The 26,608-nt window shown below is 45.7% G+C and overlaps 2 protein-coding genes across 3 annotated transcripts in view; one reads left to right on the top strand and one right to left on the bottom strand.

The window, feature by feature from the left end:
• Window positions 1-13,849, bottom strand: part of LOC146042510 (germ cell-specific gene 1-like protein) — a 42,800-nt gene extending 28,951 nt beyond the window's left edge. For both annotated transcript variants that reach the window (XM_083162546.1, XM_083162545.1), the window contains exon 1: window positions 13,658-13,849. The gene's annotated coding sequence lies outside the window, so the exon portion shown is untranslated. The remainder of the gene's footprint in view (window positions 1-13,657) is intronic.
• Window positions 1-26,608, top strand: part of RPL28 (ribosomal protein L28) — a 147,486-nt gene that overhangs the window by 39,608 nt on the left and 81,270 nt on the right. The gene's annotated exons all lie outside the window — the stretch shown is intronic.

Here is a 26,608-nt window from a genome sequence, read left to right as displayed (position 1 = left end):
TTGATTGAGTTTGTACTGGAAACTGTTGTTCTTTGGGGTTGGGTCCAAAATCGCAGCAGGTAAAAGACTGACGGATCCTGGAATTTCAATTATACCATAAACACCCCTCCTGCAGCCTAACCCTAACTAGAGGCCACGCGGACCAAGAAGCATAGGGGAGAGATCACAGAGCACATGTATACCTGCATGTTATCATCATATACTTGCTGCTTTTGAAAACTGGTTTAATTTCGCAAAGCGCGCCGTTAAGGGGGGGGGGGGGGTGTCATGCTCCGCCCACAGGGCGTGTCTAGTTCCATATATGGGTGTATATGTGCTTAACTGCTTGTTGGGAGATATTTCCAGTTAACATTAACTACAGTATATATTTTGTGAAATGTGGCAAGTATTGATAATAACATTGCTGCCGGCAGTATTGGGTTTATTTGTTTGCAATTATTTGTTGTGATATTTATTATCTTCTTATGCTGTGTACACACTAGTACAATCTGCATAAGATCCAGATGTGATTACAATTTAGACTATCTGCATACAATTTAGACTATATAGTGCAGATCTGCACTATATAGACAGGGCAGCCAAGACTTTCTGGTTAAGATATGGGAGCGCGCATCTTGAACGCATCTGGATCGCTTGGGATAAAACCCATACAATCTGCATGAGATCCAGATAAGATTTTGACTATATAGTCAAAATCTTATCTGGATCTTATGCAGATTGTATCAGTGTGTACACAGCATAACTTTGCCCAATATACACATAATAATAATAATAATAATAATAATAATAATAAACGTGGTGCCTATGCAGTAAATTCCAAATGCAATTTAACTATACTTGTCTAGTTTCAGGGAGGTGGTGAAGGTGTCCACAAGAAACCTTATTTAAAATGCATGCAGCCATATGCGTCATTGTGCTTTATAAGTATAACCAATGCAGGGAACTGGCACTGATGATTCCATTTGAATGTATACTGTATGTGTTTGAATCCCCCCCCTCCAAAAAAAAAAGCTGTATAATATGAGTTAGACTCTTCAGGGAGATAGGGAGTTTTCAGAATACAGGAGGGTAGGCATATATGATTATCATGCATGTACTATATAGGGATGGCCATCGACCATCGATGATTCAAAATCAGATGGTTTCCCTCCATCGATGGAATTGCAAAACGATGTTTTGCGGGTCGGGGGGGGAGGGGGGTGTTTCTCAAAGTGCCGGGACACTGAGTATAGCTCCGCCCCCTTGTTTTGATTGGCCAACGGGCCAATCAATCAAACACAATGGATGACCATCGATATGTAAAAATATCGATGGTCATCCATTGCAGTTAAGCACTATCGGTGGCAGTTGCAGAATTGCCATCGATGGCAACCATCGATGACAATGGCAACGATGGCCAACCCTAGTACTATACATGCTGGATCGATGCCAGTGCTGCCCGGGAATCAGCATAACCTATTACAGTATTAAGGCCGTCCAATAGGAGTACGGGGGGCAGGCTTAACACTGCACTGGTTTATGCTGATGCACAGGATGTAATCAATGTTGGCAATTCCCAGGGGATCAATCCAGCACATATGTTACATGCATGATATATACATGCATGATATATACAGGGGATCAATCCAGCACATATGTTACATGCATGATATATATACAGGTGGAGCCGCTCTCTTCCAGCGGGGGTCTAGGGGTCGGATTGCCAACCGGATTTGCAGGGGGGGACCGAACGAATTAGAATAACCCCCACAGTGGACACCAACTGCTATGGGGACACTGCTGAGACCCTGCATTCTGGCTGTTACAGAAGGGATGCTCGGAGGCTGGGACCTGGCCTGCTGCTGTTGGGCTGGTAACTGGCTGGGGAGGAGGCAGTGGCACCTATCTGTACTGTACAAATATGTACTGATAACTTGTGTATCATATAGGGATGCAGTCAACATCCAGCTGGTCAGGATGCCGGCTTTCAATATAACGACGCTGGGTATGGGTTGACATATATTGGGTCAACCACTGAAGGGTCGACATGTCTAAGGTCGACATGTCTAAGGTCGACAGGGTCAAAAGGTTGACACATGCATAAGGTGGCCATTGGGAAGGTCGATAGTCAAAAGGTCGACATGAGTTTTTCAATAAAAATGTGAAAACCCCATGTCGACCTTTTGACTGTTGACCTTCCAAAAGTCGAACGAATGCATATGTTGACCTGGCGAACTTCAAGCATGTGGACCTTTTGTCTGTGTCAACCTAAGGCCTATCGACCTTCAGTGGTTGCTCTTTTGACAGTTGACCGCTTCCATACAGTGAACAGTTGTCAGCACTCTGATTGGTAGATAATTCCAGCCATCCAACAATCAGCATGCTGATAGACATTCACTGTATGGCTGCAGGATGGGATGCAGCTAGGAAGTGCTGGACTCTGATCAAGGGCGTGACTACCATAGGTGCAAGGGGTGCAGCTGCTATGGGGCCCAGAGCTGAAGGGGGCCCATCTTTGCTGTCTAAGTAATATGTTTTACATACATTTATCACCATCAGTCGCTAAATAGGGGGCCCTTACAAACCTTTGCTATGGGGCCTACGAATATCTAGGTACGCCGCTGACTCTGATAGATAGCACCAGGCAACATTTTCTACTGCCTCCCAAAATAAACCTCAGGAGGCAGATGCCCCCATCCCAATCTGCCCCAGCTCTAAGGCCCCCAGAAGTGGGGGGCCTTTGGGCAGCTGCCCATTGAGGCCATGGCCCTTATTCTGATTGACGCGTACTTTTCCGCATACTTTCGGATCGCGTCTTTACGGCGTCTGCGCATGCGTGGAGAACGCCACGCGCATGTGCCACGCCTTGACTCCGTACCTGTTCGGGCAAATCCCGTACAAAACTGTTCACCGCAATCAGTCGGGAAATATGGGCGTATTATGGGCGTCATGCGGAATGACACATGGGCGTAGTTTCAAAGTGGGCAAAACGGGGCGGAAACATGGGCGGACACGGGGGAGTACACTGATGTTGGGGGGCGTGCATTCGGATACCACTCCGAATGCACGCGAACAAAAAGGGAAGAAATGTGCGGTGTCCAAAAGGCTACTATTGCTTTGCGGACACCACTCGTTCCTGCGGTAGGCGAACGGACCGCCTAATGACTACAAGCATTAACACCTGAACCCAATAGAATCGACTCCTTTACTCATTACTCACTAATAGGACGCTTGTCAGTGCTTTAATTGAAACCATTGCTGCTTCAAGGAAACCTTACTAATCACCCCCATATGCTGTACTTGTCACACACTTTAAACCTGCTAACAATGGACATGACTGAATATTAATAGTATCAATACACATGTGTATTCGACATGTACTAATGAAACCACACAATTTTAGTAAAGTAAAGAAATTTATTTTTATACATTTCACAGTCAATGCCACTGTGATGCAATGACAAAAAAATAAAAAAAAACAAAAAAAAAAAACCATGTTAGGAATGTACCAAAATAAATTATAATACAAAACAAATATAATTGCACACAGATGGACTCCAGCACCTCCTATGTGCCACTGCACATGCAGGCAGTGGGAAATGAGGAGGCTGCTGGCCCTTCTACAGCAGGGCTACCTGCACCTGACCATTCTACAGCAGGGCAACCTGCACCTGGCCCTTCTGCATCAGGGCAACCTGCAGCTGCCTCATATGCACCATCAGCAGAATCATTTGGAACACAACCAGGGACTTAGCAACATCACTTCAAGTACAGATGACAGTAATGGCAGGCAAAAGAGGGCAACAGGGGAACCAAAAAGGACATTTGAAGCAAGGGCTCATCTGGTTACCCTCAGCACGTGATTGGACACAAGAAGCTGACACACACAGCACAATGGAAGAGTTGGGATGACATAACGGTGGAGATTAATGCAGCCACAAGTTCATTTGCGACCACGTTTGGCCTTGGTAGGCTCCTTGGCCTGTGCAGCAGCTCTTCGGCCACGGCCAGATGCTGGGGCAGGTGGAGCAGATGCTGGTGAGGGGTTGGCTGGTCTACCCCTCCTGCCAGCAGGGAGTGTTGCTGGTGGTAATGCACCAGAAACGGATGACATTAGGACCCTGTTGCTGTTAACCAGCTCCACCATAAGCTCATTATGGTGGAGGAGGAGATCATTTGGCGGGTGGCTTGCTCGGCCAGCACCTGAGCACTTGCAGCCATGGCCTGATGCGCCTCAGCCATGGCCTGCATGCTCCCAGCGATGGCCTGCTGGGTGCTGACCAAGCTCCCTATGATCTCCTCGGTCCTACGCATCCGTTCTGATGCAAACTCTCCCTGCTGGTTTATGTCCCCAAGCATCTGGGCCAAGGTGGCAAAATCGGCTTGGGCCGATGGCTGCTGCTGCACAGGCCTACCACTGGGGCCAGGTGGCACGGACTCCTCCACCTCCTGAGCAGAGTCGTCACCAAGCAGTGGGGTGTCTGTGGAAAATGATAAACACAATTAGGACACATTCTAAGATAATTACTTGCACAAGCTTATGGCATGACAAATATTTACCTTCAATAAAAGACGCAAACACTTCAGCTGGGGCCTCGCTATCCATCGTGCTCACCCCCCTGATCTCCTCAACTGATACACAGCTCTCGGCCATCAACTCCAGGGGGGTGAACTCTAGCCCTGATGGCATGGGCCCGGCCCCAGATCTCTGGCTGTGTTCCCACCGCTTGGTCATCTTCCTCTTCAGGTTGGTTTTGAAGTCCTGCCACCTGCAATGTCAGTTGACATATTAATACATGTCACTCCAGATGTTTGATGTTGCAGCCATTGCTCTGTGCTACATATTACGACATGTGCTTAATGTCAAAAAGATAACATTACATGCAACTATGATATCAACCGTTACAAGACACATTCACAATCACCCTACTCTAACTCTCAACTAAATAACATGTCAATAATGTCTGTGTATCGTAACAACCTCACCGGCCATTTGCAAAATCCATCTAAGCATGAATTCAATCATTACTTGTCTATTACTGGGCACATGTATCACAAAACAACTTGCCTCTTCTTGACATGGTCCGCCTCACGAACTTGTGGCGCAACTTCATTAATCTCTGCCGTTATGTCTTCCCAAATCTTCCATCTGCGTGTGTGTGTCAGCCTCTCCGATGGACACTCAATCCAATCACGTGCTCGGGGAACCAGGATGGCAAGCTCCTGTGCTTCATATGCCTTATTTCGGGAAGTTGGTTCCTCTGTTGCCCTCTTTTTCCCCTTGCCACGGCCATGGCCACGCCCACTGGCACGTGGCGCTGTACTTGAAGTGCTGGCCATGGTACTATCTTGTGAAGTCCCCGGTTGTGTTCCAAATGATTCTGCTGATGGTGCATATGAGGCAGCTGCAGGTTGCCCTGCTGCAGAAGGGCCAGGTACAGGTTGCCCTGCTGTAGAATGGTCAGGTGCAGGTTGCCCTGCTGTAGAAGGGCCAGCAGCCTCCTCATTTCCCACTGGCTGCATGTGCAGTGGCACATAGGAGGTGCTGGAGTCCATCTGGTGAAATAGTTGCTGCAGCTCCTGGTCCACCTCTGGTTGTGATCCAGACATGTTAGCAACAACATTGTCACATTCTAATACACCTTTATATACTGTTTGTGTATCCTGTTTGGCGGACATCAGCGGCAGCTGCGTTCCGTGCGCGAGCGTACGTCGCTGTTTTTTCGCGCCGCATACGGTGGTGGAAATTCCATTGTGTAAAACCTGGCGAAACTTCGACATTAAATACTGGTCACCAATTCTAACATTGCATAGAATCTTCTGATACACCTGTGACTATCGCACAATACACATGCTATTTGCTAGCATGACATGACATTTGGTTCATGACTACTGTGGTATTGTGGAGTTTGATTGCAAGCTAAAAGTAGCCCAATCCCTTAGAAAATCCAGGCCACAAGTCATGCAATACTCATCACTACTGTTATAGACCACACATGTGAGAGGCCTATAAATAGTGAGTTGCTGCTAGAATCATTTGTCTCCAGATCTGGACTTGTCAGGGTCTAAGGTAAGCTCTTCCATGGTCCTTGTAGATATGATATCCATTAACAATGTAAGTGTATGAATGTATGCACCATTGCCTCACTGACTACAGATTGTTGGCCCACCAAAGTCTTTGTAGCATTATTGCAACATGTCACATGTTCACTATTTCACTCACAGGTCTTAAACCTGTGTGTGTTCATCTATTGCAGGACAACATGTCCCAGCAATAGCTGAAATGTCTCATAGTACATGATGTCGGCAACAAATGCAGACACCTTTGATACTCAAGTAGTGTTTAGTAGTTCGATGTTGTAAGCATCTGTGTGTTTAGGACGGTGTGTATTGAGTTCATATTATTGTTACATCATTATAGAGTCAAATGGATCTTCGGGATTTGACGGGGCGGCCATCTATTGTACGTATTGAAGCCTACAAATCTATTTGTAGTCGGATATGGCCATTATGTGCATAGGTGCATCAGTATTTATGTTCATTTCTTTATAGGTTGCTGAAGCAATGATGCAGTACATGGAAAGGAGGCTAAGGGCACTTGCGGCTCTCCCCACTCGTCGCCCAAGGAGGCCAGGACGTGCTAGAATCTATCGCACACGGGTGACTCTGTTTGCTATGCCCGATGATGAGGTACTTACTAGGTACCGGTTACCGCCACATGTAATTCTGGATCTGCTCTCGTTAATTGAGAGTGATCTGGAACCTCTACACGGGATCACGACAGCAATTCCGCCTCACACACAGCTGCTGGCGGTGTTGCATTTCTGCGCCTCAGGATCATTCCAACAAGTAGTGGCAGTACTTGCTGGAATATCTCAGCCGGCCTTCTGCCGAATCCTGAGGCGTGTGACGTCGGCCATGTTCAGGCGCAAGGGGCACTTCATGGCCATGACATTTGCCACCGAGACCCTGCGCAGAAGCCAGCAGGCCTTCCATCAAATTGCTGGCTTCCCTAATGTGATAGGGGCTGTGGATGGCACCCATGTACCATTTGTGCCTCCATCTCGAAGTGAGAAGATATATAGGAACCGCAAATTGTTCCACTCACTGAACGTGATGGTGGTATGTGGCCCATCCATGGAAATTCTCGCCTTCAACTCGAAGTTTCCCGGAAGTGCCCATGACTCTCATGTCATCCGACAAACCGGGATATGGCAAAGACTACAAGAGCTGGAAGGCCGTGATGCGTGGGTTCTGGGTGACTCCGGTTACCCATGTACGCCCTGGCTACTTACGCCGTACAGCTACCCAGCACCGGGCCCACAGGAGGCATTCAATCGGGCGCATGTTGCCACCAGGCAAGTGGTGGAGCGCTCAATTGGCCTTTTAAAGGGTCGATTTAGAGTGCTCCACCGCACTGGTGGTGACTTACAGTATGCGCCTGAAATGGTGTCGAGGATCGTGGGCCTGTGTATATTTTTCCATAACATTGCTGTGCGGCGTGAGATACCCTTTGATGAGTGGGAGGTTCCATCTGAGCCGCAAGATCCGCCCATGCGCCCATCCCGCGCCCCTGAATGCCGGAGGGGATACCAGCTGCGGGACTCTGTGGCACTAAGATTCTTCAGGTACATTTTATCTAGTTGACCAGAACACACCAATTGTTTTAAAAATCACCCCTTCAAATAAGTACAGTGTGGTAGTTGTCAGTGTTACAAAACGACAATTAGCCAGCCTGCCCTCCTAATGGCAAAGAAATAGTATATATTTATCATATGTGCTTAGTTTTGGGGGAAGTACAATATAGGTGCTCATTATTATACTTTGTACAAGGGATCTTATGTGTTTGTTATATCTTCATTATTGTAGTTGATACTATCCCTGATGTCTGGTGAGTACATTGATTTATTCTATAATGTGGTGGGGACTTTTTTCTGTGTTGATGTATGATTTGTTTGCAGATATATATATATATATATATATGATATTGGAATTTATTAACATGTTTAAACATTTCAAGGAGCAGGCAGGCAGGCAGGCAGGCAGGCAGCCAGCGCTGGTGTATAATGCTGGACTCAGGATACCTGCAAGTATGTGTATGTGTCTTTTAAACATAAATGTACACATACACATAGATGCATAGAGTAAGTAATGCTAAGTACAGCTATGCGTTGCTAAGCTATAGCACGCGTTGCTTGGCGGAGCGAGGCGTTATTGGATTTGCTAAGTGCATACACACTGTGTTTTATATATATCAGATTTGTTCATTCCCATACATCAGCACTACTGTTTTTAAGGCATGCGAATTTGTCACCATTTGTGTTGGCGCAGAGACGCTGTTCATGTAAAGATGAACAATAAAGTTATTAACACAAATAACTGTGATAAACCAATGCCACCACCTGATTGGTTGATTGATGCCATTGTTAACAGGGCGGAGACACGCAGGGCAGAGCCGTTTTCGCCTGCGGAACTGAGGGCTCTGGTCTCCGTCATGGAGACAAGGCTGGGCCGTGCGGGGCCCTTTATCACTAATGGCCAGAAGCGGCGGGCCTATGCTGCGGCAGGGCGCAGGATTTTCGCCCGCACTCGGGTGCGGAGGACCATCGGGCAGCTAGAGAGGCGGTGGTCGGACCTCCGCAGGCGCCAGCCCCAGCTTTTACAGCAGATTAGGGGCGAAATAGCTGATTGTGAGTATTTTAGCTATGAAATTTCGCACTTACATCATAGCATATATAAACAATAAAATGTGTCTCATGATAAGTGGGTGTCCATGGGTTTAAAAGTCCATAGACTGTTATGTGTGCTTCTTCCTGGTTAACATGCAGTCATGTGGCTTTTATATGTAATGACATAGCATTCATGATTCTGATGCATACAATGTGCCAGATCTAATATGTGTTCAACATTGATAAATGCCAGGGTTGTAATGATTGAACAAATTACTAACAATCACATAATAACTTAAATGTCACATTTTGGAGTCCATTAACAGTAAGGAGCTACTTTCAAGCATCGTTTGCCAACATTATCACCCTTCCATGTATGTCTTGTTAACATTATCACCCTTCCATGTATGTCTTGTTATGGATTAATACATGTGCACCAATGACCCGACATTGACCATGATTTTGTTTTCTACCACACAGCACGAGCCCGAGCACGACAGGCACAGGAACAGGCCGAGGCAGCCCTGGCCGAGGAGGAGGTCCAAGAGCGTGATGAGGAGGTGGCGGCGAGGGTGGAGGAGGAGCAAGTGGAGGAGGAGGAGGAAATGGTGGAGGAGCAAGTGGAGGAGGTGGAGGAGATGGTGGAGGAGATGGTGGAGGAGGTGGAGGAGATGGTGGAGGAGGTGGTTGAGGAGGAGGAGGTGCCTGAGGAGGTGGTGGTGGAGGAGGAGGAGTTGGTGGCAGAGGAGGAGGTGGAGGAGGTGTTGGTGGCGGAGGAGGAGGTGGAGGAGGTGGTGGTGGTGGAGGAGGTGGTTGTGGCGGAGGAGGAGGTGGAGGAGGTGATGGTGGCGGAGGAGCTGGCGGAGGAGGTGGCTGAGGAGGCCACGGTTGCCCCGGAGTTGGACGAATCCGAGGGGGAGGAGGCGTGTGAGGCACCGGAGTCCCATCAGATCGGTATGTTTACATAATGCATCATTCATGAAGTAGTTGTACTGGTATTTGTTATGTAGCACTGGTGATGAAAAATTTTGGTACAATACTATTAATACAGAACTCAAAGTGGGTAGCTACAGATACAGGTACGGGTTAGATGGGGTGTCCAAGGCATCCCTTTCATCCAGGACACCTCTGAATTACACAGGTTTGTGGGATGGCTTGGAGCTCCATTTTGACTGCCACATAACCGTTGTAGTTAAACAGGATCCTTGAGTAAAGGGATGAGTGGATCATTTGTGGATTAAATTCACCTGCTGCAAGCCTCGATTCTGACCCATCATATAGGGGAATCTATATTGTTGTTGAATGTTATTTATAAACTATAGGATGTATGCTATAAATGGAGTATGGGCCGGCCTACCTTGGAATGGAGTCACAAGTTGCCAGTGTCCCTGGAGCCTCCTCTACCTAAACACCCCCTGTAGTTCAGATTGTTTTTTTGCCCTCACAGAATTGTAGGTTGGTTTAGACTGAATTATGATTTTGAGGATGTGTACTGTGCATTCCTGACATTTGCATAACTCCCATGCCACGAACCATCACTGAACTTAGACTGAGGAGATTGTGACAAGTTCTTATTGACGGAGGCCATGACATGCTTGTCATTGGTTAGTCATGGGTGGGTTGTGAATGAGAAGAAACACTATGACTGTTATGTCTTCTGCAGAGTAAAGGGTAGAGGGAAAAAAACACAGTATGTAGTAAATAAGTTTGCATGTATGTATATATGTGTGTGTCATATCTATTTATCTATGTGTGTCTCTATCTCTCTACATATATATATATATATACACATGTCACCTAGCATTTCTGCAATTTATGTAGCAGTATGTGAAATGTATGCATGAATATCATGACTAATTTTTGCCCCTTTGACATGCCCACAGATGACACAACACCGGCAGATGAGGGGGTTCGTGGGGCCCTCCTGCGGGCGGACCACTATTTGCGCCTATTATTAGCCGATCTCCAGGACCTGCGAGATTTACTTCTCTAATTTATTATTTTATAGTTTTATATTTAAATGTTAATTTTTCATGCTAATAAATGGTTTATGCAAGTTCACAGTTGTTGGTTTTATTTGCACATTAAACAGTATATGTGTAGATTGTTTATAATCTTTTACACAGGGTCTAATACAAACCATTGCACTTCAATTGCTGTAAGGGTTAATGTGTGCAATGCATGTGTTAGGCATGCTTGTAAGGATATATTGGCATCTAATTGATTCCAATTCCAAATAAGCATTTTTGTATGAGGATAGGTAATTGAATAAGTGGGTCATGTGATGTATTGCAGAATAGACATAATAGTGGGTTGTTTGGCGTAAATACACCGCTTACGTGCGGTAGCACCGCTTGGCTCCCGTTCGGATGCGGTATTCCCGTGCATACTCTGTAATACTCTGTAATACCGTGCAGAATCGGAGTGTTTCTCCCGCACACGCATGGTTTGTATGTCGTCCGTAAACACGCCCTGTTCTTAAAGAGTGAGTCCGTCCGAATGCGGAGGACACGTGGGCGTTTCTACGGACGATGGCCGCACGCGGCAGAACACCGTGGCGTGCGGCCCGCACCGTAAGAATTCGGGAATATCCGCACCGATCAGAATAAGGGCCCATATGTTAAGATGGCCCTGGTTGTAAGGGAAACGCACTATTTCAATGATATTGCCAAATGGCAATGCCTACCTACACTGCATGATCACCACGAGGCCCGGATATCTGTGGGATGTTGTGGCGCATGCTGGCACATCTTTGCCGTCTGTGTTACAATTTTATTCTGCATTTTAACAACCAACCGGAGCAGGAATAAATTTACTGAAAAATGTTCAGCTAATGCGACTCCGCTAATAGATTTCCCGTCTTCTGCCCATCCTAGTGTATATATTATAAGATAATTAAATGCGCTTTCAACAATAATTTGATGAATGCTAGAGATGCGGTGCTTGGGGATGGAACAGCAGTACAGAGTAATGCAAAGGGAGGGAAGTCCTACGGATAGTATGGAAAATAAATATCAAGGTACCAGCGCTGCCGACACATAACATGTAAGACGGTTCCTTTTCTAAACAATTTAATATCTAAAGGGGGTAATTTACGAAGATGTGAATTCTACTTCACATGTGATGTTGCTATGGGATACCAATCCGAAGTTACCTCTTATTTATTTAGCACCCTCTAGAAGGTAGTAGACAGGATCTGATTGGTTGCCCAGAGCAACATCGCATGTGAAGTAGAATTCACATCTTAGCAAATTTCCCCCACATAGTATTATAAAATGGATATCCAATAACTTTAAACATGATAGTAATAAAATATATTAAAAAGCCACTATAATTGCCCAAACGAGTTTGTATCATGTAGGTTCCCTAAGAGCTAGGTCCTCCTCCAAAGATAAATGATGCAGCTGTTATTACCAGATCCTGATGGCTCTCCGCTGAGTAAAAACATAGTAACATAGGGAATTATTCTGGGTCATTCGCTCAGATGCGAATTCGCATCCTTTAGAGTCAACCCGATCCCGCCCTGCGAATGGCGGTACGCCGGCCCACCATACGTACGTTTGCACTGGCTGTGAATGGATGTTTTACATAAACAGCCATTCGCAGCCTGCGGGGTAACACTCGTAGCCGACCATCGAATGATGTGGATCATACACGCAGATCTAAGGCTCATGCTTAGAGCAACCTTAGATCTGCGTGCACGTTTGGAGGGTAGTGGGTGGGCAGAAATGCGCAAAGTGAAAACACCCCCCCCCCCCCCCCCACGCGTGAACGCACAGGGCCGTGTGAATGGACCTGAATAAGGTCCATACAGTAGGGGGTGATTCTGATCGGCTTGGACCCCGGCGTATTCGCAAAAGGGACCATTGCGCATGTGCAGGACCGCTGTGTGGACACCTTCGGGGACTTGCACAGTCGATTAGGCATTCGCACAGGGGTGTGTGATGGAGGCATACAGGGGGCATTCGCATGGGGACACACAGCATTTCTACCAAAAACTGTGGGTGTGTCCAAAAAAATACTGGGAGTATCTGCAGTCATAACATAAAATCTAATTCTCTCTGCACATGTCACATTTGCCCCAACTGCAGTGCACATGGATTTGTCCATCTAAGAAGGAATTTGTCAGAAAGAGTGAACCAAAATAACCCCTTGTATCCCTTCTTTACTGTATCTGTATAAGCACGTTCTTTTCTTTCCAAAGTGTACCCTTTCCTTTACTGACGAGGAGTGTTATTTTTTTTGTTTGCTGACACAAAAGTTTTGATGACATTCTAAAACATAATCTGTGTCTAATATTCTATACATTTTGTATAACGATGCTTCCTATGACATACATCAGGATTCCCGAAAACTTATCAGGAAAAAGAAAACATTTATGCAAAAAAAAAAAAATCACAGAACATTCAAACCTGTATGTAACCCGTACATTATATTATACCATTGTCTTATGGCTGTAATACCAGTTGGAAAAATCCCACTTGCTGTAACAAGGAGGAATTAGCCAGTGCATAAATGGGATTGAGTTATGTGCAATACCGGATGGGAAAATAACTTTATTGTTATGTTGCTTTATCCTATGGGACAACACTTACAATCAGAAAAATATAATACTATTGCAGCATCCTATAAAACACTCCAGTTCTTTTTATCACATCTGCAATGACACTACTCAAATGTGAGCACCATCATTTCATTTTCTGATGGATACTAGAAATTTGCAGCTCTTATAAAGATTGGGAATTAGAACAGACATTGACGTCAGATGTCCATAAACAACAGGAACAGTCCAACAAAGCAACAGGCTAGGTGATACCACACAGCAGGGGAAGCAGCCTCTCACTCCCATACAGGTAACCGAAATATGTACAGTACAAGGCCTTTTCCAATATGATCCACCTAGGGGCAGTATAACTTTTGAATCCTATACTGAAGTGCATTAAAGCAACCTTAATTATCATGTGCCCTTCTAAGCATACCTGTTACACTTACATAAAAAGCATACTTACATAGTATAACCTTGCTGTGCAGGATCTCTGGCATGTATGAGCGAAGCATCACATCCATGGTACCTTTGTTTTCATAGAAGACTATTTGGGGATTTTACGATTACCCCCAATATCAAGGAAGGAGAGAAGCTAGCCATTTTTTATCCAGTTAACACTCAGCTGGTGCACTGCAGAACACTGTGATGAATTGTTGGCTACATAGGATGTGAAGGACCGTTTATGGGGAAATGCTGCCACCACATGTTAACTTTTGGAACTACAGCACACTTTATATTTCTTTAAAGGTCCTTGTTTATATAAATGTAAAACTAATTTGCAAATATGTTGGGAAATGGGGAAACATTGGTAAAATATTCTTCGGTACTTCTGTAATAGAACGGCGCCCACTAAGCAAATAGCTTTGTGGGATAGTCTGCGTAGTGAAATCGTATCGCATCGCATGCCATTATTGTATGGCATGCGATGCGATGAGATACGATTTTCCTATTTAATTTATTCACTGCTCTCTGTCAGTGAATAAATCAAAAAACTCGTATACGATGAAAAAATCGGGGTCCGATGAAAAAAATCGGATCCGATATCGGATTCGATATCGGACCAGATTTTACCTGTTATAATGGCATTTTATGTACTAAAAAAATCTGGTACGATGAAAAAAAATCGGGTCCGATATCGGATACGATTTTAACTGTTATAATGACAATTAATGTGGTATACCAGTGGTTCCCAAACTGTGCGCCGTGGCTCCCTGGGGTGCCTCGGGACACATGCAGGGGTGCCCTGGGTTGGTGGTCCAGGACCAACTCAAATTATTAATGGTTAATTATTTATAAGCAAAACCAGTGCTGGTGGCTGCCAATCATAAAATGTGTACAAATAGAAGCAATTCCTGCCCTTTTCCACATAACTGACCCTAAGAATCGCATATAAATCCAATCTAATTAAAAAAATTTGGCCTAGGGGTGCCGCGAAAAAAATTCTTATACTCTGGGGTGCCGTGATTAAAAAAAGATTGGGAACCCCTGTGGTATACAATTAAATGACATATAATGTCATTTATTTAGGTCCCCCCCAATATCCACGTCATCCCGAAGCGTGGCGAGCGGTGGCGGAACGCGTCCGCCCGACCTTTTCATACTCCCACTATCCACGTCGGCGTGGCGAGAGACGCGTATTATGTTACACAGCAAGCCCCGTGAGGGGACGCGTATTATGTTACATATATTACGCGTCCGCTCGCCACGCTTCGGGCTCGGTGTCTCCCTGCGCTCGCCACACTATATAAAATCAACTCCACGCCGACGTGGATAGTGGGGGTATGAAAAGGTCGGGCGGACACGTTCCGCCGCCGCTCGCCATGCTTTGGGATGACGTTGATATTGGGGGGGGACCTAAATAAATGACATTATATGTAATTTAATTGTATACCACATTAAATGTCATTATAACAGTTAAAATCGGATCCGATATCGAATCCGATATGGGATCCGATTTTTTCATCGTATACGAGTTTTTTTGATTTATTCACTGACAGAGAGCAGTGAATAAATTACATAGGAAAATAATGGCATGCGATGCAATGCGATACGATTTCACTACGTTAGCGTACGTAGGTAAAGTGGGCGCCGTGAGGGAATGTAAATATAATTTTACTTATTTTGTTATTCAATATTTGTCATGATTGCTCAGTTCACTCTAATGAATCCATCAGACCATCGCTTTTATCTTTTGTTAACTAAAATCTATGTTTAAGTTAAATAGAAGCTAGTAGAAGCCAGGGATGGATTAAGGGTGAAATGGGCCTGGAGCTGAAAATCAGAATCAGCTTTAATGGAAAGAATACTTGCGTATACTAGGAATCTGCTGTGGAGTTCAGTGCAGTAGAGTAGCAGAAATAATATACAAGTCAAAATACAGTGACTAAATTACGCAATTTACCTGCTAAACATGGGACGCTAGCCCACCCATCTGGGGGGCCCGGAGGGAGAACCGATTTTAAAGACCCTCCAGGCCATTCCCGGGAGATAGGTAAGTATTGTATACATGTGGTTGGGAATATAGATTGTAAGCTCCACTGGGGCAGGGACTGATGTGAATGTTCAAATATTATCTGTAAAGTGCTGCAGAATATATTATCTTCTAGAAGGTGCTAAATAAATAAGTAGATTCTGATTGGTTGCCCATAGCAACATCCAATGTGAAATCTTAGTAAATTTCCCCCATAATATCAGAACATACCTTCACAGATTTCCCCTTAGAAGGCCCCAGCCACTTCCTGTCATTATGACATCACAGGAAGCATTAGAATGCAGCTGAGTTCCGTGTGATGTCACAGAATTCTACAGTTTCAGCCATTTGTTAGGTAGTTTTCAGAGAAGAAAGACACAAAATTGAAGTGTTCCTGTTTGTGGACATTTTTAGTCCTATTATTTATTACACCTGGCAAAGGAACAACAACTGCGATGGCTGAAGTCCCATATTTAGGATTCTATATAGACCATGCCCCGACAAAAGAATATTCTGTCTTTTTGGAAAACTATGGATTGATGTTTGCCATTACCTGTGTCCTTGTGGTATATGTAGCAGTTATGACCGCCATCTGCAAATACATCTCCAAAGGAAAGAAATCAGAACCTGACATTGAGAAAGGAGATAATGGCAGCTGGAGCATAATAGAGGTAACACCAGTGAAACAAAAAAAAAGAGTTCGGTTTATGGATGACAAGAACTCTATTAAGAAGGCAGAAAAAGATGCGAATGCAATCAAATTGACAAGAACAAGAGGTAACACCAAGAGGAAGAGAACAATCACCCGTGACCTCAAGAAGCATCGCAAAGTGTGCGGTCCTGAGTCCTCTCATCTCTGTGGATGTTAGAGGCAACAGCTCTGGCTTGGGAACCAAAAAGAGACCCAAATACAGGCTTGGGAACCTCAGACAAAGAAACCCACCCACCCCACCCGTGGCTGTTATTGCATGGCTATCGTGCATGGCCCCTTGACGATGGAGTTACCAGTTCCAGCTCTGGCTTGGGAACCAAAAAGAGACCCACAAACAGGCTTGGGAACCTTAGACAAAGAGACCCACAAACAGGCTTAGGAACCTGAGACAAAGAGACCCACAAACAGGCTTAGGAACCTGAGACAAAGAGACCCAAATACAGGCTTGGGAACCTTAGACAAAGAGACCCACAAACAGGCTTGGGAACCTTAGACAAAGAGACCCAAATACAGGCTTAGGAACCTTAGACAAAGAGACCTACATACAGGCTTGGGAACCTGAGACAAAGAGACCCAAATACAGGCTTGGGAACCTTAGACAAAGAGACCCACACACAGACTTGAGAACCTGAGACAAAGAGACCCACACACAGGCTTGGGAACCTGAGACAAAGAGACCCAAATACAGGCTTAGGAACCTTAGACAAAGAGACCTACATACAGGCTTGGGAACCTGAGACAAAGAGACCCAAATACAGGCTTGGGAACCTTAGACAAAGAGACCCACATACAGGCTTGGGAACCTGAGACAAAGAGACCCAAATACAGGCTTGGGAACCTTAGACAAAGAGACCCACACACAGGCTTGGGAACCTGAGACAAAGAGACCCACACACAGGCTTGGGAACCTGAGACAAAGAGACCCACATACAGGCTTGGGAACCTGAGACAAAGAAACCCAACCCCCCACCCCCACCCCCTCCCCCTCCCCACCCCCTCCCCACCCGTGGCTGTTATTGCATGGCTATCGGGCGTGGCCCCTTGGCGATGGGGTTACCAGTTCTTTAAGAATTGGTAGTGGCAAAGCCACCATGGACCAACGCAATATACATTTTGCTGTTAAGTTATAACCGTCTAAATGTGCTGTCAGACTTGCTGTGATAGAATGCACTGACAACTTTCAGCTTTATTTGCAAAACATCTATTATTCCATATAAATAATTCAGAAATCACCACCAAATGTTGTGCAAAGATTAGGGCCATTTCTAGGCCATTTGGTTCCTAGAGAAAAATATAACATTTTCTGCACAAACACATGTATATAATATTCCTGCTGTGCCAGATCTACAGCAGACAGCAAGGGGTTAATGTTCTCAGAGACCAGACACCCTGTATGGTTTGTATGTTGCCTACTTTTCAAAAAGCATCTCGGGGATATTGTGAAGGGGGCACCTGGAAACGCAGACATGTACCGCGACATCTGAGAGCGCATCATATACCGACTTACATCCAAATGTAGATGAGCCCCAAAGCAGTAACGGCTCTTTTCCTGTGATTGATTGCTGCAAAGAACCCAAATTGCAGGTGACTGACAGTGGGTCTGATGCAATGCGCGGTTATGGGACCTCCGAGTCACCCCTGTTTGAGAAGCAATCTCTAGGATTGCTTCTGATCTAGGCCCGTTCTGCTAGGATTTACAGTGTAAAAGTAAATAAATATAAAAACCCAGCATGGGGTTCCCCCACCTGGCTATAATCAGCCCCACGGTGTAGGGGCCTTAGCTATACGATGTGCAGCCACATGCATCGCTATCGCCTGGGGAATAATATCCAGCGCGCCGGAGAACAATGGCCCTGTAATATACAGTGTACTGCTCGCTTGCCTCCTTATTTTATAAACACCTCTATTGTCTTTTACTAAACTACTACTATATGTTGTGTGTATTTTAAATGTCACAATTTTTATCTTTATCCTATTAAAAGTGAATGTTTATACTACATTTGGTGCACCCCACTAAGGACAAAACTTTCTCTCTACTTTTTCTGAATATCTCCTTGTCCATTGTTCATACACCCCCACCATAATACTATCGTAGTATACACTAATATTTGGGGGTCCTTATAAACGTTATATAGGCCTGTGCGACTGGCACCACACCCTCTCTTGCTCCCGGAAATTATAGATACGTGCAGGAACGGACTAAGGACCAAATGGGCCAGGAGCTGAAAATGTTCAAGGACCTATTATGAGAAGTGGATGAGGGGCGTCTAATGCCATGTAGGCATGTAGACCCCATACACTGTACACACCAGTGGCTCCCTACATATACAAAGGACAACAATTGCTTTAATGTGTACAGTAGAGTAATATTCAGGGATTAACAATGGGCCTGATGGACACACAATGGGCGGTATTCAATGAGGCTGATTCGCCAGGTTTTTATGGCGATTTTGTGCTGTAAGGCGAATTTCTGACTAAAATGGTGAATCACCCTATTCAATAACCAGATGGCGAATACATTTCAAGGTTTTTTTCGCCATGATTCACTGAGTAGCAATCGCTATCTTTTTATGGTGAAGTGGAATGTGAACTTTTAAAATAAAGTATTTTGTGTTTTAAAATTGGTGTAAAAAAATCTGGAATTTTATTCTGAGGAGGGGCATGCTATTTTTATTCATGTGCTGTAAGCATATGAATATATATTTAATTTAAACATTTTTTTTTTTTTTACCCAGACCAGCCAGCAGGGGGCCGGAGCCGGGCCGTTAATTAGATATTCATATATTCACTTCACCCGATCATTACATATTCATGATCGGGTGTAGTGAATATACCCGGTCCCCTGCTGGCACCCCCGGGGGGCAGCCTGTGCTGCCTGGCACCCGGGGAGCCCACCTCCCCCCCACAAACGTTCTGGGGCAGGCAGGGAGACTTCCATCTCCCTGCCTGCCACCGTCCTCAGGCTCCCTGCGGCATCCGCCGCAGGAGCTCAAATTCGCCGGTCAGGGGCAGCGAGCCCCTGACTCTTTGAATACTGGAGCCGGCGAGGCTCCGGAACACAGCGAGCAGTGGCGAATGTGCAGCGAATCCTAAACAGGATTCGCTGCAGGTCACCGGTATTCACATTGAATACCGCCCAATATCTTCCCCGGCACTCCGGTGTCCCAAATCTGGGTTACCTCCTTAGGGGTGAGTCCATTCTATACAGTCGCAGGAAGGTAGGTGGCACACAAAAGGCTCCAAACTTATTAAGAAAAGTGCTTGTGCAGTTTAATGCATCTATCTATCTATCTATCTATCTATCTATCGCCGATGTCCTAAGATACTTGCAGGGTGGGGCAGCATTCCAGTCATAAAAAAAATACCGAAAGCCAAAACGGTACTTGTGAGTTATCTGGGCGCCCGATTTCTAAATCGGGTCGGATCGGGCACATCGCATCGCATCGCATGCGACCATCGGATGCGATGCGATGCGATGACCCGATTTTTCCATAGGAATCAATGTTAAAATGGACTGAGTCCATTTTAACATGGAATTCAATGGGAAAAAGGGGTTCTTTTCATACCCCTACTATCCAAGTGGGCATGGAGTTGGATATAAACCTGTGGCGAGCGTAGCGAGCCACCGAGCCCGAAGCGTGGCGAGCGTAGCGAGCCCCGCGAGGGGACACAGAATACCGTCCCCTCGCGGGGCTCGCTTCGCTCGCCACGCTTCGGGCTCGGTGGCTCGCTACGCTCGCCACAGGTTTATATCCAACTCCATGCCCACTTGGATAGTAGGGGTATGAAAAGGACCCCTTTTTCCATAGGAATCATTTTAACATTGATTCCTATGGAAAAATCGGGTCATCGCATCCGATGGTCGCATGCGATGCGATGCGATGCGATATCGCATCGCATCTGATTGTATGCCTTAACTTAAGGCATACAATCAAAAAATCGGGCGCCCAGATAACTCACAAGTACCGCCAAAACTTGGTAGACATTTCAGCACCTTTTATGTGGTCATCTACTGTAAGTTTACCACACCATATACCCCTTACACAAATCATGCAACTCAATACTAACCCCCTTATTTTGTACTTGCCTCTTACACATTATGCCACATGGATCGAGCCAAAATACACAACATGCCACATAAACAGGGGCATTGCGCGCCGAAGGTGCGCATTCAAAATCGACATCATAATGCCCATTGCATGCTAAGCCGCACACCATAATGTCGTATTACGCCAAACTCCATAACGCCTATTAAAAATTATGCTACATAAGTGCTGCTTATCTACATGCTTATTACCAGGGGTTCCATGCTCATTGCCATGTGGGATTACATGCTCATTGCCATGGTGGAATACATGCTCGCGCTAACTGGGGGACAGCTGCCACCGGGCAGAAGTGACAGCTATTGACAGCCGGGCAGAGAGCAGGTCCCGGCTATTTAAAATAATACCCCTTTCACACCAGAAAATGCAGGGATTTACCCAGGATTATGGTCCCAGGATCATGCCCCTTTTACAAATAGTCCCTGCATTTTCTGGTGTGAGGGGGAGAGAAAACAACCCCCCCCCTTTAACTAACTGGCTATATCCTTCAGAACCAACTGACCCATTTACATAAGACCAGTATCATAAAATTACAATTCAGAAAAATTGGTTTACCCACAATATCTCTGGGATCGATTAACCGATATGGACCACCCTGGTATCAGATTGAAGGTCAGCGATTTGTGTTCGAATGAGATCAACCTCGAGCTTCTGTGATGCCAGTGGGGGAACTGGCAGCCGTTGGAACTGGGTGGGGGTCGGAATTAGCGGGTCCCATGTTATCCTATGGGGAAAACGTTCCAGGTTTGCCTGGCGTGGTATCTCCGGTTCCCGGGGGCTGGCAAAATGAGGCCGGGCTTGTTGCAAAGCCCTGGCCCTCAGCTACAAAATGGGCCTATTTGGAGAGTGGGCCAGGGGCTACAGCTCCATCAGCTCAATCCGGCCCAGCTGCCAACATGCACTCTTTGGACACCGGCAGTGTGTACCTGGTCACCACCGTTATCCTATACGCCATACGGTGCTGATGGCAAATGATTATTATTCTTCCACAGGTGCGGTACCGAATGAGACATAATACGGTATGTACATGTGGATGAGGGCGGAGCAGAAGAGAACAATGGGGAGAACACCAAAGGAAATTTATGTCCTGGGAACAACAAGGTCAGCCTCTATTGGTCGACATGAGTTTTTTTTTAACCGACTTGTTCATACGTTATTACTCTAGTGGGTATAGCAGGACAATATAATATATAATAGTGTGCCAAGCACAACGAGCCATGCCAGGGGACGCAGTACACCTATACGGTGTCTATGTCGATATAGACTCAAAAAAATGTGAAAAACTTATGTTAATTAGATTTGGGCATGGGGTGTGTACACAGATGGTGACGGGGGAGCCGATGCTGAGCGACGTGTTTAGGCACGGATCACTCAGCACACATACCAGCTGCAGCCAGCACCCGCAATGCCCCCGGGATATGTGCTGAGTGATCCGTGCTGAGCAGCGTCTCACCTATGCTAATAGACAAACGCTGCGATCTTAGCAGGAAAGACAGCGGATTTGTCCTGCGATCAGATCTGAATTAGGCCCAAAGCCCTGGAAGTAGCAGTAACCTTAAATGTGCCAGTACTGAGTCTGACTGACCCTTACGCAGGGCTGTGAGGAGAAATCCTGGGGGATATTGCCCCTAAATTCTGCTGTAGGGCCAGAGTACGAGCCTTACACCACTATTTGTAGGGGAACCGGCTGTCTCCTCCCCCTGTGGAGTGTGTGACATACTGTATGTAAATGATCTGATGCAGCATCCAAGTATTATGCTATGCTCACTTCCGGGTGGAGTCACCCCTACATGAGTGAAGAGAGCCACCCTGGAGTGAGTATAACTTATATGTGGCTGAAATAGGGAGTAGAGTCAGGTCAGGAACATACAGCACGCTAATATATGTTATGCTCACTCCCGGGTGGAGTCACCCCTACCTGTGAGCCACCCTGGGGTGAGTATAACTTGTATGTGGCTGAAATAGGGAGTAGAGTCAGGTCAGGAACATACAGCACGCTAATATATGTTATGCTCACTCCAGGGTGGAGTCACCCGGGTGGAGTCACCCCTACCTGTGAGCCACCCACTCCCGGGTGGAGTCACCCCTACCTGTGAGCCACCCTGGGGTGAGTATAACTTGTATGTGGCTGAATCCTTCACAGATATATCGCGTTGGAGCATTGTGCTGTGTACCGGTGATCTGCCAACTGCCCATACAGCCGTGGGAGCTATCAGTGATTGACAGCTCATGCTTCCGCCTATTTGGGATGTCAGTCCTGACGGATAACACTGCCTGTATGGAGAACACACATTGCCTGATCCGTCTGTAGATATATCTACCAGCGTGTACCCAGCTTAAGCCTGAGGCTTCTACTAATCTGCGACTGACTATGGCTGGCAGTAGTCAGTGCCGATACAATATTTATCTATATACTGTATATATGGGTGTGTGTGTGTGTGTGTGTGTATCTATTATATATATATTTATGAACTCATATATATTTACATATTCATGCATTTATGCACACATAGTATTAATAACAGTCCTTATGCCGCCCATACACATCCCGATACGGGCGTGCTTTCCGTGCTTACCTAGCCTGTGCAATGTGATGAAAGCACATACTTTGTGTACTGTGCGATGAGGTGCCACGGGAGCGCGCACCTCAAAGCACACATCGGACAGCCCGCATCGCAGCGTGTATGGGCTGCTTTAGACTGAGACCCCGTATGTGGAGCAGAGATGGCTTGTGAGGCCTTCCGCTGCACCGCCATGAGTATCAGGTTTTGCATGTCGTTTGGTCTGCCAATGTAACCGGGGAGTGTGGGGGGGCAGAGCCAACTGCTGGGGGGTGGGGGGACCCCGAATGAACACTGGTAGACTGCTGTAGTTAGGAAAAACAATTCCTGTCTACAGCAGCAGCACAGCAAATGGTGATGGGCCTATTTTGATGAGGGGCCTGGAGCTACAGCTCCATCTGCCCCATATTAATCTGGCCCTGCCGTCAGAGCTGGATTAAGCCTTTGGGGGGCCCGGGGCACTTAAGAAAGGGGGGGGGGGCCCTCCTACTTGTTATTACTGGCCGCAAACTGCACGGGAGAATATTACACTGTCAAAACACAGAGTAAGAGCAGTATAAACTTGGTCAATGGTCAACTGCAGGGGGGGGGGGGGTTATAATAAACATGCATTATATAAAAATACTGCATGAAAAGCCTGTGTTTGTCCCTCTGTACCTTACTCTGTAGTGTTAATGGCGATTAAATATGACCAAAGAAACAATAAGTGAAAAGCGCAGGTTATGTATTAGGTCCGTAACCAGCGTACCCTTTATACCTAGCTACGTGCGAACAAAACGTAGCGCAGCGTAGCGTACCTTTATTGTGTATTGCACACCAAAGAACCAATACCTTAATAAGAGATCCTTTCGCAGTACTCTGACTCTAATCTGCGAATATACCATTAAGGACAGTGTCCGTAATATACCTTATCGCTATATGCGAATAAACAGACACAACCACAGTATAGAAGTAAGGAGATAGGAACTCCGTAAAAAGATGTATTTAAGTCCCTAACGGACAAAAGGGGGTTACAGGAATACAGGTATAACAAGTGATACAATAGTCTAACAATGAGTATAATAAACAGGCTCTACTAGGGGAAATACAGATACAGGATACAATCAGCCAACAATACAATGAAGATAAGTACCGTGAATGCAACCGTTTACCGTCCCATCAAATATGCGCAGCGCAGTCCGGTCGGAGCTCGCTATCGTTCAGGGTTGAACTATAGCCCGGTCGAAGGTCAGGGAAAGGAAGATGTGCCGAAGTGACCAAGGCCGCCCTGGGTCACCTATCTTATAGGGTCAGAAGGGGGAGGTCAAAGGCCCTTCCTATTGGTCGGAGGTCGTATGTCAGGTTCTCTGTGATTGGGGGTAAAATGATGCACCTGGTTTGAATAGGTGCAGGGGAGTGAACTTTGGAGTTCTTTGTTTGTTGGTATCGTCGTCAGGGGTTGTAAATAGCAGTAGAAACCGGTTACAACTAGATTCTTTTGTTATATACTGTACTTTTAAACAGAAACTGTCTTGGAGTTATGGATTTTGTCCATAACTATCGGACCGTATGTATTGCGAAATATTCGCAATGACCGGAATACTGCGCATAAGAAACGGAACGTAACGATACTAAACCTGATACAGACGGATGTATGCAATGCTAACTAAACTATGTGTGGCGTTCTAAACCTTTAACTATATTTTATTTAGTGTCAGTATGTTCTTATGAATTTATGTGTAATAGTATGGCTACGCTTCTGGTCCACTTTGTCGCACAGACTCGGGTATGGAAACTTTATTTGCGCAACTCTGCGAACCAAAATGGCGGCCATACTATCCTAAAATGGCGTGTATGCAACTCGACTTTAACAGTCCACCCTTTAACAGTAAATATAAAACTGTTACAATACAAAACATTTTAAACAACAATACAGAAATTCATAATCCTAACAGAGAAATTTGGATCCGTGAATTGAACATATAAGGGGAGTAAACCATCTGCTCTTTGGCCGATCCAGGATCATGGATAAACGATGGGCCGCATTTATCGAACAATCTACTCAGGGTGACGAAGGATAATGTACAATTTTTGGGATAAAAATAAAAACAAGGGAGGTTACAACATATACACGTTCACAAATATGGTTTCTTTAAAGGGAGGTGGTTTCGATTCTAGGGTCATATACCAAACCCTGGTCTTCCTCTGCATCTCTCGTTCTTACACTCATGATTTCGGTACGTTTTGTCTTTCCCCGGGTCACCACCTTTAAACATTTGAACAGTAGCACAAAGACTATGATGGCACCACCGATACAGAGAAGGAGTTTTCCTATGTTAGCTATGATTCCTTGCGCCCATTCTCCTAAACCGGAGAACCAGTGCATTGGATTCAACCAGGAGGTCCATTCGCTGACTTTGTTACCTATTTCTGCCAGGCTGATATTTTGTTCCCTTCTAAATTCCCATTTAAGCTGAAGAATCTCATCCATCCGATGATCGATGATTTCTTCTGGGTCTTCAGTATTGTTGGTGATGGTGATGTATGTACAACATTTCACCCCAAACTGTGTAGAGAGGGTGACACAATATCCTCCTGTCATAGCTGTCAGATAGTTCAACACCATCCGATGTTGGACTAGCTCTCTTTTATACGCTTGTAACTCCTTCCCAGTGTATCTAAAGGTGTCATCATAAATCTCAGTGATGTTATCTACCAAGCTGGCTAATGCTTGAATATACTTAAAATTTATGACTCCTCTGGCGGTATGGGTGATATCTAATGCAATGAGGAGTTGGATACCGAACGACTCGTGTATCATTTCCGAAGCTAGGGGTTCTTTCTTGATTGTTAAATCCCTTTTATGGATTTGATCATAATGGGTATGAGTGTAAGGAGGAGGTATACCTCTGTGTATGCTTACCATCTCCTCATGTGTGAGGGTCATCACTTCAGGTAACACTCTACCGAAATAACAAATTCCAACGTAGTTCATGGAGAGCGTGTGTGTGTATCTATTATATATATATTTATGAACTCATATATATTTACATATTCATGCATTTATGCACACATAGTATTAATAACAGTCCTTATGCCGCCCATACACATCACGATACGGGCGTGCGTTCCGTGCTTACCTAGCCTGTGCAATGTGATGAAAGCACATACTTTGTGTACTGTGCGATGAGGTGCCACGGGAGCGCGCACCTCAAAGCACACATCGGACAGCCCGCATCGCAGCGTGTATGGGCTGCTTTAGACTGAGACCCCGTATGTGGAGCAGAGATGGCTTGTGAGGCCTTCCGCTGCACCGCCATGAGTATCAGGTTTTGCATGTCGTTTGGTCTGCCAATGTAACCGGGGAGTGTGGGGGGGGGGGGGGCAGAGCCAACTGCTGGGGGGTGGGGGGACCCCGAATGAACACTGGTAGACTGCTGTAGTTAGGAAAAACAATTCCTGTCTACAGCAGCAGCACAGCAAATGGTGATGGGCCTATTTTGATGAGGGGCCTGGAGCTACAGCTCCATCCGCCCCATATTAATCTGGCCCTGCCGTCAGAGCTGGATTAAGCCTTTGGGGGGCCCGG

The sequence above is a fragment of the Crinia signifera genome, chromosome 19, assembly GCF_055691185.1.
Source record: "Crinia signifera chromosome 19, ASM5569118v1, whole genome shotgun sequence".
Taxonomy (NCBI): domain Eukaryota; kingdom Metazoa; phylum Chordata; class Amphibia; order Anura; family Myobatrachidae; genus Crinia; species Crinia signifera.
The sequence above is the reverse complement of the archived record's forward strand: the minus strand, read 5'-3'. Positions and strand labels throughout refer to the sequence as shown.